This window comes from Lygodium microphyllum, chromosome 15 (genome assembly GCF_053477565.2).
Source record: "Lygodium microphyllum isolate KBCC chromosome 15, Lygodium_microphyllum_v1.1.10, whole genome shotgun sequence".
Lineage (NCBI taxonomy): Eukaryota > Viridiplantae > Streptophyta > Polypodiopsida > Schizaeales > Lygodiaceae > Lygodium > Lygodium microphyllum.
In genome coordinates, this window is record NC_141149.1 from 120,409,333 (window position 1) to 120,427,371 (window position 18,039).

Consider the following 18,039-nt stretch of genomic DNA (forward strand, 5'->3'; position numbering starts at 1 on the left):
TTTGTCTAGGCAACAAAGTATTAGTTATCTCTAACCACTTTAGATTACATATCATTGTTATAAAGAGATCAAGTTTTCCCTTACTTTTCACTATATCCATGGCATCCTAATACAATTGATACATGTGCCATGGCCCACCAGTAAAAGAAGATGGCAAAACCATCCTTTTACCAATAGAGGCACCAACAATTCCCACTAGCCCATCATCCATCACTCCCATCATATTTGCCAAGCCCTTATAAACTTCTAAGAGTAAAACCAATTGACTCTAAAGACACCAAGCCAACCTACATTGTTCTATACTATAGTAAGCATCAACAATAAATTGTTGCAACAATCGACCACCCTGCAACATGCACACCTCAGTGTCCTCACTCACTTGTAGTCGAAATGCATAAAATTGCATCTGAGTAACACAATCCTTATTAGACAATTCATGTATATTAATTGGAACACTAACACCACTATAAGGTACCTTTACATGCTAACCATAATCACCCATAGGAAAAAGAAGAACGTATAGCATTGGCATGTATGCCCTATGCAAGTTTGAAATAGAAATACATCATCCATCTCAACTATAAATATGTATGTCTCGATGATCAAGAGTATTCTCATCCCCTTGTGTCTTGGCATGATAGTTGCAACCTCAGTTGCCACTGGAGCTGAATACTGTTTATTAGCCCGTTGAACCCCAAAAATAGTCATTCCCAAATCATGGAAGGGATTTTTTTGCAATTGCATACCCATAGATCTAAAAGATTTTGCATATGCATTGTGTTGATACATCATAGACTGAAGCTTCCCAAGCAAATTTTACAAAAAAATAGGTATAACATCCAACCAATTAGATAACTCATGCTCAGTATCATAAACATAAAGTTGTGAAAATATTGGACTTTCCTATCATTGCACATTAGGAATCAAAGAGCCTATATGATGATAAATGGAGCCTTGCACTCTAAAGGTATCACAATTTTCTCAAAACAAATAAAGCTCATCAACATTGGAACCAAGTGACACAACTGCAAGAGCATTATTATATGCCCCTATATTATTTTTAAATACTCTACTTTGAGGATGCATATCATGCAACAAATCATGCAATAGCTATGGTGGATGTTGCAATGATGGTAACATTACTTTTCCATTTTGACAACAATGTTCACCTAACAAAACCGATCCATCCACTTGAGCCTCACATATCCACAATTCAGCTGAGCATCACTTACACATCTAAGAAAGAATCCCCATGTAATGCACAGTCGGGTCTTGAAATAGCAATATTGTAGTTGTAGGTATACATTGCAGGCAAAGCATGTAAAATGGAGCAAAAACCTCCATTTTGAGGGCTAAAGGTTGGTGCAGTATTGACATGTGACTCATTAATTACATGATTTCGTAGATTTTGGTGATTTCCAATATCACAATTATAATCCATAGCAAATTGATGCTCAATCAAATTGTGAAATCCCTCATGAGTCAAGCTACCATGATTTAGAGCATCTCCTTGCAAAATGTTCTAGCACTCAACTATAGTAGAAAACATCTCTTTGTGCCCCTCTCTGGTCAGGTTTTTCCAATTGAGCCCTAAGCCTGGAAACCTGTCATCGTCTATGTCACATAGAGTTGAGTTTATGCCTATGAATATGTAACACATAATCCCTGCTAGTTGTTTGATACTAAAATCACATATTGATTGGATTCTCACAAAGTCTGCATGTCAAGAGAGACCATTCATTATTTCAAGGAGAGACTTGATTGGTATTAGTATTTTCAAAAAGACTTAAAAGTTGAATCAATCTAGAATCACATAATTCAAAACACTGCAGCAATTTAAATCAGCACAATGCTTCTATGCATGCAAGGAATGCTAACATCCAAAATCAGAATTATATATTTTTATATTCTATAAAATTAGATATCTAATCCAAAGACAAATGAAAAAAAATTATATCTAACCAACAAGCAATTCCCCAAAGCCTATAACTCAAACCCAAGCATATCACTCTTCAACAGGAATGCACAATATACCTAAAATGTTAGGTTTCTTAAATTATTTCCAATACTAATAACTTCCTCGAATGTCATAGATGGGTGTCACTAAGAGTTGAGAGAGAGAGAGAGAGAGAGAGAGAGTGGGGGGGAGGGAGGGATACCCAAATGAATGCACATACATTTTATATCATTCAACATTGAATTCTCTGCACATGATCTGCATGCAAATGCAAACACAATTCTCCAAGTACAAAATGGACATGTAAATGATCCTCAAAGTTTTTTTCATCATTAAATACTTTTCTAAATGCAAGGGATACACACACACATACACACACACACAGAGAAATTATGCCAATACTTATTGGAGACTCGACAGAGATTCAACAACTGCAATAACATAGTCATTTCTTCACATGATATGCAAGTTCATAAAAGGAAAGCATACAACATTACAAAAAGCACATGTCGATGCACTTTAAAATGCTAGTAGTCAAAATCAAAGTCAATCCAAACCCAAATTAAAAAAGGCCCAAAAAAACCACAACTATAAGAGAGAGAGAGAGAGAGGGAGAGGGAGGGAGGGAGAGTTTCCACTCAATAAGTAGTCAAAATCAAAATTAATCCAAACGCAAATAAAAAAGGGCCCAAAAAAACCACTACTATAAGAGAGACAGAGACAGAGGGATGGAGAGTTTCCACTCAATAAGTTTAGTCAAGATGGCTCAATTGCTACAATATGACATTCAACTTACAAACACTCATGTTTACCTAACAAACATTTACTTAAAAATAAAAAATATATTTAATATTTGCAAACTCTTCAAAAGAGAAAAAATGCACATTATTCCAATCTAATGCAAGTCCCTAGACATTGAAACAAATATTGGAGAGAGAGAGAGAGAGAGAGAGAGAGAGAGACGTCCATATCCAAGTATTTTACAGAGAATATACTCTCTCATACGTAGTACATTGAAAAAAAAATGAAGTTTTCTCTTTAGATTGCAAGACAATAAGTCTTTCTATAGATCAAACCTCAAGAAAGAGGCAATATTGGACACATACACAAAATTATAAATGCAATCAATGTTTACAAACTCTCTTTAAAAGAGAAAAAAATGCCTATTATTATTCTAATCTAATTCAAGTCCCTATAAATTGAACCAAACATTGGAGAGAGAGAGAGAGAGAGAGAGAGAGAGAGGTGGATATTTGAACGTTACAATTAGACCATACAATTAGAGAATATTACTCTCACATGTATTACATTGCAAAAATCAATAAAGTTATATCCACATTGTTTGACATGATAATGATAATTCTTTGTACAGATTAAACCTTAAGAAAGAGGCATCACATCACATTGTAGGTACCCACCAATACATTTTACTCAATTTAGCCTCATTACATTAAAACCAATATAGGCTTCACAAAAAAGAAGCACACCTTATCACAAAAAAAGTAGTGGCCCAAGCACTTTATAATAACATAAGCAAGACAATAATAGATTATAAGCTTCATCCTAAGCAAGTCCTCCTCAGTTGTGACCGTTCATTTGATTACTCCATTGTTGCAACAAGGTATTAAACCTATTAACATTCATTTGAAACTACAAGAATGATAGTCAACAACCCCTCTGGAAAATCACATGCTCATAGTTATATCCAAGTCCCCCAAAACTATGTCCACATATCATTCACCAACAAATTCATCAACCTGCTTGTCTCAGAGACAATTGCTAAAAGTTCCCTTACTTCACCACCCAAACCACTCAAGACTTGTTGAAGAACACTCTGGGTGTGCTTTGTCTCGCACATAATACTGTACAAATCTTTAGCATGTTCATGAAACTCTATAGAGTAAATGGCAAGTGCATGATTGCCACCTGTGGATAAACTCACCTGCAATTCCATCAACTCATTCATCTTGGTCTCAAGGAATTTAAACTCTGAAGAACTTGAAGCAACCTACGTGTTTCTTCGAATCCTTGTTGTCCTTGTAGATTTAATAACGTGCCTTCCTTGTTGCCTTGCCACTTCTTTCATCTTTCGCACATTAAATTTATTCACTCTATTAAACTCCACATTTTGGTTGCAACAAAATACACAAATGACTATCTCCCCAAAAAGTATACAATACCTTGACACAAATACAATTAGAACAACTATCTCCCATACCCATGTGAACGGCTCCAAGCAAGCAAGCATCGAAGAGACGATGTCGTGATTGTCCTCTTTAATTCCACCAAATCAATTGCGTTCAATGGAGTCGAAGCACTATTTCTGGAACATTGTCCATGGCTTTGCTTTGTTCCATGATGACTACACAAAACTTTCAATAGAGCATAATAGTCTCAATAGAGAAATCTCAAAGCTTTTGAAGACACAATTGATAAACACATTTGCAACTGAAAACCCTAAATCGAAGGTGTCTCGGACTCAAAGATAAAAGAATAGTCATACATGAACATATGCATAAATAGCCATGCATGAGCACATGCATATAGAGTGCTCGCCAAAAGAAAATTAATGATTCTCCCCTCCAATAGATTTCCATTCATCCACATATGCACACGACACTCACTAAAGGCCTAGCAAGCATCACTCAAAATTGAAGATATGCTAGTCTCGAGGGTATCCTAGACTCTAAAGTGAAAGAATGCACGCGCATTAGGCCCAACACGCATAATCAAATGCATATATGGCCATGCGTGAGCACATGAACACACATCGCACAACAAAGGCTGGCTAAGTATTGTCTAACCTCTCTCCTCTCGTCCCCTCACGCCCTCTCTATCTCTTTATCTTTGTCTCTGTCACGATCTCTGTCTCTCCAGGACCTACTAATGGATGTTCATTCGTCTATATCCATTCATAGGTCTTGCCAAAGGCTCAAATGTGTTGAAGATCCAAAGGTGTTTGAGGCTCAAAGGTGAACGAATACCAAGGTGAAATATGAAAAAATAAACTATTAAACTGGGTTTTAAAAAGCTTTATAATTTGAAAGAGATAGACAATGTTTTTCAAAATTGAGATATTCATCAATCAAATCTAATACAATAAACTCATTTAAGAATTCTTGCACAGGTTATATATATCAAGTAAAGCATGGATTCAAGGATGTGCTTATGCAGCGACTCATCCAAGTTAACATTGCCAAAAACCTATCCGGATAAACTTTAAAAGAAGAAAGTTGCACATCAAGGGTAATGTTCTCCAGTGTAAGGGGATGACCCTACATGGCCATTCATTTGGGTCAACATTGTCGAAAACCGATTAAGACAAACTTTCGAAGAAGTAAGTTGCTCATCAAGGAAAATGTTCTCCGGTGCGACCATGCTCTCATTCTTATGAGCAATTAACTCACATACGCCATCCTCTATACGACCTGCACCGTCAATAAGATCTTTCATCTTCTCATCATGATCATCCAAGGATCTAGTAATACATGGCCAATATTTTCGGACATGGTCATATATCTCCCCTATGTAACCTTTGGTTTCTTCTAACCCAACCTATATCCTCACCCCATCACAAATGTTCCCTTCGTATTTCTCCTCCAATATTCTCTCAATCCTCTGTAGACGGCTACCAATGCTCTCATCAAGAGAAATTGAAGCCCTTTGACATTGAAATATTGCATTCACTTGCTTCTCAAGCCCATCGAAGTGATGAATGACTCTCAAGAAACCAACAGAACTTTCACACCCTCCAGCATGCCTGAGTGCGTGACAAACTACCTTCTTCCTTGTAATCTCTTTCACTTTGTGCATATTCATTTGCATGTTGGGAGTGCACTACACAAGATTTGCTACAAACACATTTTTGTTTGTTACAAAAGCCTCCATGTTGTGCAATTTAACACATGCGTCAACATTGAGGTGCTTATAAACTATTCTTATTTTATCTCAAAAATTAAAAATAGTAAAAAATCCTAGATGGCAGTAGATTAACTTCTAATACATTAAATTTAAAACACACATGCATTAGACCATATGATTGATTACAATAAGATTTGCTATAGCAAGTAGCATTTGGAGCGCGGTTTCAATTTGTTTATCCCACACATAGGACTCAAGTGGGTCTTCAAGGTGCGTTTGGATTATTTCAAGAAAATTCCCAAGGCTTAGAGTTTTTGTCACAATGGATGTATCCATTTCAACATCCCTATGAATACATCCATCACGATGTGAAACCCCCCTCTGTCTTACGTTTAGCAATTTGTCTTTGTTCACAATTTGTGAACAAATTCAAATATCGTTATAGTTATACCCACTCAAGAATTGCAATAAGCAAAGTTGAGGATGGATCTTTTGGTGTGAACCCAATGTTATAATGACCGGCGAGTTGGCTTTTTAATTGGTGTACCTAATGTTGTATGGTGCACGCCATACAACATCCTTTCCTAGAAAATCATGCCCTAGGATGATGCAACATTCCCCACTCCTACCATGAAAACTATAGCTCACACACTAAACAACTTCCTAAGTATAAAAACGTCAATAATAGGTTTTTAATGCCATTAAGTGTTAATATTTGCGTGCTAGCCCCACGATTTGCAAGGAGTTCTATCTTTCAATAATGAAAGTCATGAATAAATAAATAGTGTTGTAATTTAGCTCCACTGTGGTACCTTTAGGGGTTGATAATATAATACATATCTTAAATTTACTACAGAATCTTTCACTCCATGTTTAAGAGTCAACGTAAAAGACATATTCCACTCCATGTCTTAAAACAAATATATTAAAATGTTTATTTCAATCCAATGTAGATCCAATATATTCTCTATACAAATCCAACAATAATAATGAGCCCACAATTTCAAAAGCAGAAAGAGACACACACACACACACACACAAAGTTTGCAAACAAAACCAAACTTAAACCCTAAACTCAAATGAAAATACTCAGACTTAGAGAGAGAGAGAGAGAGAGAGAGAGAGGTAAGAGAGCGCTCCCTAACTTGTGTTTATGTTAGTGTTAGCCGACTCTCGGTAGTCGTGTAGCTTTCTGTTTTCTAACTGAGCCTGGTCGGTGCAGCTGGAAGCCAGTGAAGGGCACATGGAAGCCAGTGAAGGGCACATGTCAGAAAGCATGAGAAGCTGCACTCGCCTGGTCACGGGTTGGAGTCTGGAGAGCTGTTTTGCGGTACGATTAAAGGAGCCACACTGCCAGGCAGACTGAGAGAGAATAAGAGCGAGATATGTCACAGACTGTGATCGGACGTTTTTGATATTTTAGTGTGGTCGGAGGATTTCTCACTTTTGATAATTTCCTGTGCTCAGAGTTAAGTGCCCACACACGCGATCCCTCCTTCCCTCTCTCTGATCTCTGAGGGAGTTCGACAGGACTTAGGACTCTGCTTTAATGATTATTGATCATCGTCCTAGCTCGTCCGCGTCTCCCATATAAATGGAGCCAGTCTCCCTCGACGAGCAGCGCCGTGCAGTTCTACTTGCCATCCCTCCGCCTTCCTCATTCACATATCCTAGTCGCCTTTGTCTCAGAGCATGGCTGCCAAGAGCCGCTTTCTCTTAGTCGTGGCGGCAGCGCTGCTGCTTGCGCTGGTGATGATGCAAGAAGTCGCCCGGGCTGATCATGAGCAGGCCGTGACGGAGCCAACTGGCCACGGCGGACCATACAAGGGCCCAGGATACAAGGGGCCTAAGGGCCCTGGGGGACACAAGGGTCCAGGGCATCCTCCCCACGCAGCAGCAGAAGAAGGCCTTATGGGAGGACCTAAGGGTCCTGGCCACAAAGGACCTAAAGGCCCAGGTCCTAAGGGGCCTAAAGGGCCGGGTGGCAAAGGCCCCGGACACCCTCACCCTTGAAAGGTAACTCGCACCTATCTCTTTGTATATGAGTTTGTTTCACAAAGTTGATTGGCTTTCAAATTGCATCTTACCTACATTGGAGAGTAATTTGGTGATCATGACGACTTAGTGTGGTGAGGAAGGAAGAGGAATCCTTATTAAGGAGGTATTCATGGGATGTTAAAACATTGGAATTGAAGAGACGACAAATCCCTAAGCTAGGATGAAGGGTTACAGTTCATTACAGCATAGTTACAGGCACGATAAAGGGTAGTCCAACAAAAGATAGTTCAAGCTACGATAAAGGTTGACAATGCTACTAATGTTCATGGCTTGAAGTTTGTTGGCGATTACTAATTAGTATTTTTTTAAAAAAAAATTCTCCCCTCTTTCTCATATCAACGCTAATGGTTTCATGTTTCTTAGCAGGCTCCCATCTACTGCTAATCTATGAAATGTTGGAGTGGTGAATTTGAAGAATTTGGTAGCCTGATAATGTAATGGACTTCCATGTACAAATCCATTGCAACCAAACTATAGTTCGGCCAAAAGCTCTTACTTTCTCCCCTTCAATGCATATGTGTCAAATTTCAAGTAAGCAAATCCTATGTTTCATAGATAGAAAAATATATTATGGCATTAAGCCTCTCTCTTTGTAAACAAACTGTTGTAACTATGCTGGTACTAGGGTTACAATTGTAATCAATGGTGTCAATAGACAGAATCCATTTCCTTTTGCAAAATTTCTAAGAAATTTCACTTCTCATATAACCCACTTATAATTGTGCTCAATGATGTCAATGACCTCATGATATTATGTTTTCTTTGGCAAATTTACCTAACAACGCTTGTACTGTTTAAATGGCTTGCAAACTACTTTCAACTTGATTTTCATCACTTTGTCTCGTTGTTCTTGTATTTGTACCTGTATTTTGTGTCCTCTAAATGCGAATTGTAAAATGTGATTCACCTTACTATGCAATTGTGCGACGTGTTCCATTTCGTTAAGAATAGAAAGAAGCATAGTAAGATAGCATACATTCCTTACTAGGATGGTTGAAGAGGAAGGGCTTTGTCATCAACCAATTGTCAAAACAATTAATTTTCCATATATACATCAGGAGTTCCTTTATGACATGAGATGCTCTAGCATAAAATAAGGTCCAACAATTTTAGAATTTGCATAGGGATTAGGAAGGTGATATTTGATCATTAACTTAAAGTGACAATAAGATACATTAGATGTATGCAGCTTTTTAAAATTCTATCTTCATGTATTCAATTTCAAAATAAAAAGATGATTCCTTCTCCACATTGTGAATTGCAAAGAGCTATATTATAAATTTGTATCAAATTCTTGGTTTTTTTAAATGTTCAAGCTATTAAGTATTATTGGAATGAGTACATTTCTAATATGCGGTAAGTTAAGCCCATGTATACTTAATCTTGAAGTAATGACAAGATGTAATCAACTAAGCTCACATTTTCTTGAGATGGATTAGGTTATTGCAAAATGGGCAAGATAATTATGTACCCGAGAAGCCTTGTGTTTGCACCAATACCTCAAGAAATTGTTGACAAAGTACATCAATACTTTTTTAGCACGCATGCTATCATACTTTTAGCCCTATTGTACATGCCAATGCTCCTCTCAAAAAATCATAGTAATGACTGCTAAAACAATGGAAACAAAAAAATAATTTAAGAACACAAGTTTATCACAACGTCATGAGCATAAACAAAGTACAACTATGTGAATGTAGGAAAAAGATATAAAATTGTCTACCTCACTCAGGCAAGGATTGGCCTCACATACTAAAACATGTGTCTCTATAGGGCCATGTCCTCTTTAAGAGGTCGTGGTATGGAACATACTTGTCATAACTAGCAAAACAAGTCAAATCAACAATTTACTGATATACGATATTCAAAAGATTATCATAACTTTAGAGAGTTCGGGGAAGCTCTAAAGAAAGAGGTGAATGAAAAAATAGAGGCTTTAGTAATTCTAGTATTGTTTGTTATTATTGTGGAAAAATAAGTCATATTGTAGCCCATTTTATGCTAAGAAGTATGATGTCCACAATGGTAAACTGTAGCAAGAAAACTATGCATTGTTTTAACAATAGAATGGAGACACAAATGAGCATTTGTTTATTATGCAACCATGATGAATATTGTTACAGGAAAGGGAACACATGATGATGTATGGTATAATGATTCAGGTACATCTAATCATAGGACCAACTATACTGAATGGTTTGGAGAGACACAGGATTTACAAAATCTAGGTTATGCATAGACGTACTACATGTGTCATCCATAACAAAGAATTTAATGTTTGTTGGTCAAATGGTAGAGTAAGGGCTACATGTTCAATTTAATACAAAAGGTTATTTTGTAGAAGATTTTAATGATAAGTGCACGTTGATCGCAAAAGGAAGTAGAGTTAGCCATATGTTCACTTTAGTCGATGTTGAAATTCTTGCTATGAACGCTACTATGCATATAAAGGAAAAGGAGTGGTTGCAAACATTTAGAGATGTAGAATGTCATAAAGTGTGTGAAGCATATCGGTTTGGTAAGTAGACAAGATAACCTTTTGCACATGATATAGACATGAGCAAGAATATACTTAATATTATACATACAAATGTTTGGGGGGCTTTATAGAACATATATCTTGGTGGTGGTAAATATTTTATCATGTTTATTGATGATTGTTTAAGAAAGGTATGGATGTATTTCATGAAGGAAAAGAGTGATATATTTGAGCACTTCAAACTTTCAATGTTGCTATTGAAACAAAAACAAGATTGAAAGTTAAGTACTTGAGGTCACATGGAGGGACAGAGTATCTGCTTAAAAAAAATAAGTCTAGTGAATTTTTGAGGTCTTATGGGATATAGAGACAGTTTACTTGTAAGTATGCCCTATCTCTCAAAACACACAAGAGAAAAGACGGCACACAAAAGGTTGGGAAATGCTTCCATGACGAGCACATTTTTGTGCATTTATTTGCACAAGTTTTCGAGTTTTAATCAACTCCATTCAGGCACATAACATCAACTTGACTTGCCCACACGTCAATTTTATAAACAATATCACAAATATCACTCACACTTTTACATTACTCCAACACTCACATAGTGCTACTTTGCCTGGTCATCGAGCAAGGTCTTCCAAGTGCTTGGAGACTTCATACCATGAATACAAGCTACAAGAGTTTCTTTTTTGAACTTGATTAATGCTTTGTGGAGTGAGAAGTTATAATGAAGAAGTGATCTAACTAATTTGTGTTTACAAGACTTGGATGGCCTCACAATGGATATAAAAGCTTGTCCTTTCATTTTATGGCTCAAAAGCTCACCTAGGTAAGTTCACTAAAAAAGTGCACTCATTCAATAATGCTTCACCATCAATCAATAGAAATGGGGCCATCACTAAACCTTTCATGTTCAAGTGATCTATCAAATGGGGCCATCGCTAAACCTTTCATGTTTGGGTGATCTATCAAATAAGGGTGCTTGTTGGCTCCCCTAGTGTTTGCTCTAATTAATGACCCACTTCTCCACAATCTTGAATAAAAATGATGCAAGATGGGGTCATTAGAGGATTAAGCCTTCCCTGTGGCTTATACATTGCTATGTTTTTGGCATATGACAATGTGTCCATTGTAGTAGCTAATGAGTGGATGGGCAAGCTTTTGGAGACATATGCTAAGTTCTCAGAGTTGTCAACCTTTAGAGTGAATCATTCCTAAATTGAGCTCTTTCTCCACCCACGAAAAGACCCCAAACAATGAATGCTCAATTATGGGCTCAAGCTAATCATGCCAAGAGAAATGCTAAGGTATTTGGGAGCTCCTATTGGAGTCAGCATTACTCTAAAGTAGAGATTTTAGTGGTTTTACAACAACTTTGAAGGTGAATGGAACAAATGGTGCCCTATCTTTTGCTCATAAGATCACTGTAGCTAAATATATTTTTGACTTCACCCATATTTTGTATAGGTTTCTTGTTGTGCTTTAGTCTGTATTGATGAAGGAAGATTGAGAAGTTGATTATAAGGTTTTTGTAGTCCTACCAAGACAAAAGCAACCCTCATCAAGTTAATTAGGAATATCCCACTGCTAATAGAGCTTATGGGGGTGTTGGGCTTGCAGCCTTGGTCCACAAATGTAAGATACTTGTCATTGGTCTTGTGAAGAGAATGGAGGTATGCTAGCCCCAAACTACATTGCTAAAACATTCTAGATCAATAGCATTCCAATCATGGGATGCGAGAGTGGGTTGCTTGGTAAGATGTCATCTCATGTTTTGGCATCTCAAAATTAAAATAGCTTGATGCAACTTTGTTCCAATGCATTGGTTAAAAGCTAGAAGACCTTGTTGATAGATGCTACTTGGAGCATGTAGTATGATAGTGTTGGTGATTCACCCTTGTCTAGGAATCCTCTCCTCATCAAGATGTGCTCTAGTCTATCCTCATGGAACAAGATTGAGAAGTTGATTAGAAGGTTTATGTGGTCCTACCAATACAAAGGGAACGCTCATCAAATAAGCTAGGAATATCTAACTATGATGGAGCTAATGGGAGAGTTGGGCTTAAAGCCTTCGCCCACAAAGGTAAGGTACTTAGTATTGGTCTCTTGAAGAGAATGGAGATGTGCCAGCCCTGCACTGCATTGTTAAAATTCTCAATTAGTAGCATACCAATCATGGGATGCAAGTGGGTTGGTGATGATTGGCAGGATGTTATCTCTTGTCGACATTTCAAAATTAAAATTATAGCTCAATCCTATGTTGCTCGGGCATTGGTTAAAGTTGGCAGTCTGTGCTAAGAGATGCTACCTGGAGTATGCAATATAATAGGACTTCTGAATCATCCTTGTCCAAGAGCTATTGCTAATCACTTTTAGTTGAGAAATCCAAAGTGAAGGCGAGAAGGAACTCTGGAGCTATCATCGAGGGGCATAGATTTAATTGGGCCTTCCCCTATTATACAGATGGCAATTTGGACCAAATGGAGGAAGGATTTCCCCATGACCAAAGTCACCTCATGGTGCAAGAGATTGAAATGTTAATTAGGGAAGCTAATGCCATATTTTTAGATGGAGGCTAATGTTTAAAAAGCTTCCCTTCGTATCCTATTTAGCCAAGAGACTCCCAATTTCTCGTCTTTGTCCTTTTTGTAAGTGGGTGAAACACTCTTCTAGGATTGGTGCCCCTTCATAGGAAAGTTAGGAAGTGGATCAAAGGAAGCTTCCTTCTTTGCTAATTGGAGCAATGTGGATGAGGCCAAGCGGAGATTACTCAACCTCGTTTCTGCGGCAACTCTTAAGTTTGTGGAATAGAAGGAACCGAGACCTTCCGTTTGACAATCATGGGAGTCCGCTTTATGAATGCATGAAAGTACTTGAAGGGGATATTTTTTTTGTCTATCCTTAGAATTGCCAAGGCAAAGCCTAATATGGTCTTCAAACTTTTCTTCAAATAATTGAATCCACGTTGCGTCCGAGATGCTGTAATCAATATGAAATCCGCATTTCAAGCTGGGTGGTAGCCTGCAGGTGCAATTCGCCTCTCGGTAGTCATGTAGCTTTCTGTTTTCTTACTGAGCCTGGTCGGTGCAGGTGGAACTTGGAAGCCAGTGAAGGGCAGATGTCAGAAAGCATGAGAAGCTGGACTCGCCTGGTCACGGATGCCAGGGTGGCAGAGCCTTTTGGCGGTACGATTAAAGGAGCGACACTGCGAGAGAGAGAGAGAGTGTGTGTGTGTGTGTGTCGGTGTGTGTGTGTGATGTAACAGACTGAGAGAGAGAGAGAGAGAGAGAGACGCGTCTTCTCTGAAAGAAAAAGAGAGAGAGAGACGTCTTAACTGAATAATAGTTGCAGCGATTACTGTGATCGGCCGTTTTTGCTATTTTAGTGTGGTCGTAGAGACAGGGAGTTCAACCGGACTCAGGACTCTGCTTTAATGATTATTGATGAAGGATTGTAGATGCATGCGATCCTTCCAATTCTCTTAGTGCAGCTATATGCAAGAGTTCCCAACCATCTTGTACGTTGTGCGTTTTAGTATAGTTGTCTACTAAATAGCTTTTATCTCCCTTTATTCTTGGCAATGAGTAATTATTTCTAATGCACCGGATCACATGTGATTTGCGTCTATGAAAGTCCTAGGGTTTTGTTCCTAACGAAGCAAATGAAGTTTATGAACAGAATTTAACATTTCATGTGTTTCTTTTAACCATAATTGCGCAACGTGAATTCTAAATGACTATTCATGCACTGAACTAGTTAAAAAGCTATCATCTTATGTAAAATAAGACGATAACCCTATCATTTTATGTGTGTAGAAGTTATCATTTCATGTGAGGTAAGGTGATCCTTATCATTTTAGGTGAGTAAAAACTTATGCGAGTTCAACCCTGCCGTTACATGCAACTTTGTTCTTAGTATAAATAAAACCACATGCACGACATTAATCCTTCCATGAGAACTAAGACCTAAACCAACTTTTCTCTCACTTGCATGCCATGCAAGTCCTAAACCAACTTTTCTCCCACTTGCAGGGTGGTCATCTGGTATAAATCTATCTGGTGGACGTATGTCTCTAGTAGACCGTCTCACGGCAGGCTCTGCTGCCTGCCCAGCTGCCTGTCCAACACCCTGATCATGAGCATCTGCTGTAGCTGTAGGCTGTCCAACTGGATGTGTGGGAGCTCTCGGCTCCTCCTGAAATATGGCCCTGCGGATCTCAACAACTCTCTCAGGTTGCCTATGCATCTTGTCTTCATGGAAGACTACATCATGACTACAGATGACTTTTCGCGCCTATGGATCCCAGAGACGGTAACCCATCTCGCCCGCATCCCCATAACCAAGGAAAATGCATTTGACACTTTTGGGATCCAGCTTACTTCTCTTGTCCTTGGGCACATGGCAAAATGCCTCACATCCAAAGACATGGAGATGCGCAAAAGAGGGGGGTTTTCCAGTCCATACCTCCTCTGCAACCTGGAAATCCAAACCACTAGAAGGTGATCTATTTATGACATGCACAGCTGTACTCACTGTCTCAACCTAAAAGCTCTATGGTAGGCTTGCATGGCTAAGTATACTGCGTACATGCTCTTGGATGGTTCTATTCATCTGCTCAGCCAAACCATTCTGGGGGGGGGGGTGTAGGGGGCGATCAACTGACGCTTAATACCCCTCTCATCACATAACTACTCAAAAGCACGTGAGACATACTCACCCCCATTATCTGTCCTTAGGCATTTTAGCCTATACCCAGACTGGTTCTCAACCAATGCAAGCCATCTCTGAAACATAGCCAAGACATCGGATTTGAGCTTAATGGGATAAGCCCAAATTTTTTGTGAAAAATCATCTATGAACGTAACAAAATACTTTGCACCACCCATAGACTGACAAGGCATGGGACCACAGACATCCGAATGTACCAATGCCAAGGGCTCACTCATGCGTGGCCTACCAGACTTCTTATGCGTAGACCTAGTCTACCTGCCATAAAGACAATGCTCACATGAATCAAAACATGCATAATCAAGGGATAGTAAGTACTGCAAACTAGAAAGTATTTTCATTCTCTTAAAAGACATATGGCCCAAATGGGCATGCCAAAGAGATACATGTGGGATAGTACCCACAGACAAAACATGATCAAGGGAAGAAGCTGATACAATCAAGGGGTAGAGACTGCCAGCCTTGGTACCTCTCGCAACTGCCCCAAGTGATCTTCCATGCAGAGTCTCCAAAACAGACATGATATCCTGCATCATCAAGCTGTCGAGCTAACATGAGATTGCGTGTCAAAGTAGATACATGACATACATCCTGCATAACAAAACTGCTGCCAGAAGGAAACTTCATCCTAACATCACCGATGCCCACAATATCAAGAGAGCTGTCATCACCCAAGCACACAGAACCTGAAACAGTACGATATGAATGAAACCACTCTTGGCAAGGTGTCACATGAAAGGACACACATGAGTCCAAGAGCCAACACTGTGCATACATAGAGTGTATCTCTATCATCTGCGAAGCACTAGAAAAAACTGCTAGGATATAATCATCATCATCAACATTCTCAGGCTGCATAACATTGATCTCTTCAATTTTAACATTGGACTTTGCAGGTACTATGCTGCGATCAGAAGTCTTATCCTGCACTTTGTCTTTCCCCTTATCTTTGCGCCTTTCATTGCACATGTCATGGTATTGTGGCCTAATATGGCCCTTTTTCCCACAATGGTGACAAGTAACATCTGCATTCCTGCCACGGGATTTGCTACGTGACTTCCCACGAGACTTGGACCGAGATTTCTGAGAATCTCGTCCATGGCCACTACCACTGCCATGCTTTCCATATCCATGATTCCTGCCTCTAACTGTCATAGCATGAGACACACGAGAGGTATCCAAATTCTTACAATTAGCCTCTTCCTGCAGAAGAGTACTCTCAACATCAGATAATTTCAAGGTAGTAATAGAGGCACATAATGCAGTGTGGAATACACCCCATGACTCATTAAGAGTACCAAGCAAGAAAAGAGGAGTGAAATCCTCTACAAAAGTAATGTCCTGCGAAGTCAAGTTCTTGAGTATAGCATGGAACTGACTCAAATGAGCAGGCATAGTCACATTCTCCTTCATGTACAGATCCATAAGCTGCTTCAGCTAATACATTTGACTCGCTGGACTTTTCTTATCATAGAGATTCTTGATTTTATCCCACAACTGCCATGCACTCTGTTCTTCCTCAAATACATTGTAGTGAACCTGTTCCGTGAGAGACAATACAATAGTGGACTTGCATAACTCATCAAGCTCAAGCCATTCCTCATCTGGCATAGTTGCAGGCAGATGCCCGCTTAACCTCAAATGTACCATGAAGCTTAGTGATGTTGAAAATAGCATGATCAGTGGATGAACTCACCATAATGCAGGCTGGAAGACTGTAGACAGTTCAAAACTACTTGTTGTTTACTACAGAAAATGACCAAAAAATCATCAAAATCGAGGAAAAATGGCAAACAAAGTGGAACCAAAGCTGCTGTCCACCAAGTACTAGTGAAAGCACATCATTTCAGAGTGTTTCAGCCTGAAAAATCCATGTCAGTCTATACATATATGCTTGCTGTAATAAATTTCAGATTTCAGTAAAAGAGAGCTAATAGTGCCAAAATCAGATCCCAAGGCAATCAGATACTGCCAAGACCAAAGTCGGCATCATGCGGGCATAGCATAAGCATATGACAGTCGATAAGCATGAATCCAATACCCAAGTATGTCATACAAACATCTGCCAGTGAGTAGGCACACCCCCCAATCAACGAGGCAAAGTGTTCTTGCCACTATCAAAACTTGACAGAAGTAGGTATCAAATCACAAAGATACGGATCCAAAACTGAGACTTAGCTCATAAGCATACAGTGAACCAGGACATATGATGTATCATCCCAAAAGGTAAGAAATCCCAAAGTCTCAAGTGTCTGTAACTGCTCAATAGCATGTAACGGCTCAATGCATAAAAATACCACCGGCTCAATGTCTGATAAGCATTCAAGAATGTTTCCACTGGCACAAAAGTCGTATGTACGAGCTCAAGAGCTCAAGCCAAGGCAAGACACAGTGCCAATGACATAAGTCCAAGACAATATATCAATAGTACATCCCGAACATGTAGGCGGTAGAGCATCCGTATGTAGCATCCGCAAGCATGTAAGACATCAAATACATCCCAATATTCCAAACTCTGACAAGCCAAGTAACATCCAAGACTACTCAAGATAATCCAAAATGCATCCAAGGTGGAGCTTCAATGAGCACTCAAGCTCAACATATGCATAGGGTAATCAACCGTGACATGAGCATCAAGCCGTAGGCAACGGGTATGCATAAGCCCAAGAAGCATCACTGTCAAAGCATATACCAATGTTAATAAGTGCAGGATGAAATAAGCTCAAGCTTCCAAAAGCATCCGGATTCAATGACAAGCTCAAAGTCGTCCCTCGATGATCAATACATCATAGCATAACCCAAGACATACATGGAACCAATAGGCATATGTCAAAGCATGAAAGATAGCTTCAACCCAAGAGTATTCAGCATACATTTATTGTTATAAACTATGTATTTCCAGCTCCAAAATCATAGCATTACATGTAGCTTCAATCCCCCAATCAATCGGGAT

At 38.9% G+C, this 18,039-nt stretch overlaps 1 long non-coding RNA gene across 1 annotated transcript; it reads left to right on the top strand.

Annotated features, from left to right (window-relative positions):
* The first annotated feature begins 6,875 nt into the window (after positions 1-6,875).
* LOC148024986 (uncharacterized) lies at positions 6,876-8,556 on the top strand. The gene is made up of 2 exons (XR_015693383.1): positions 6,876-7,834; positions 8,243-8,556. It is a non-coding gene; the product is annotated as an uncharacterized LOC148024986 (long non-coding RNA).
* The last annotated feature ends 9,483 nt before the right edge of the window (positions 8,557-18,039 follow it).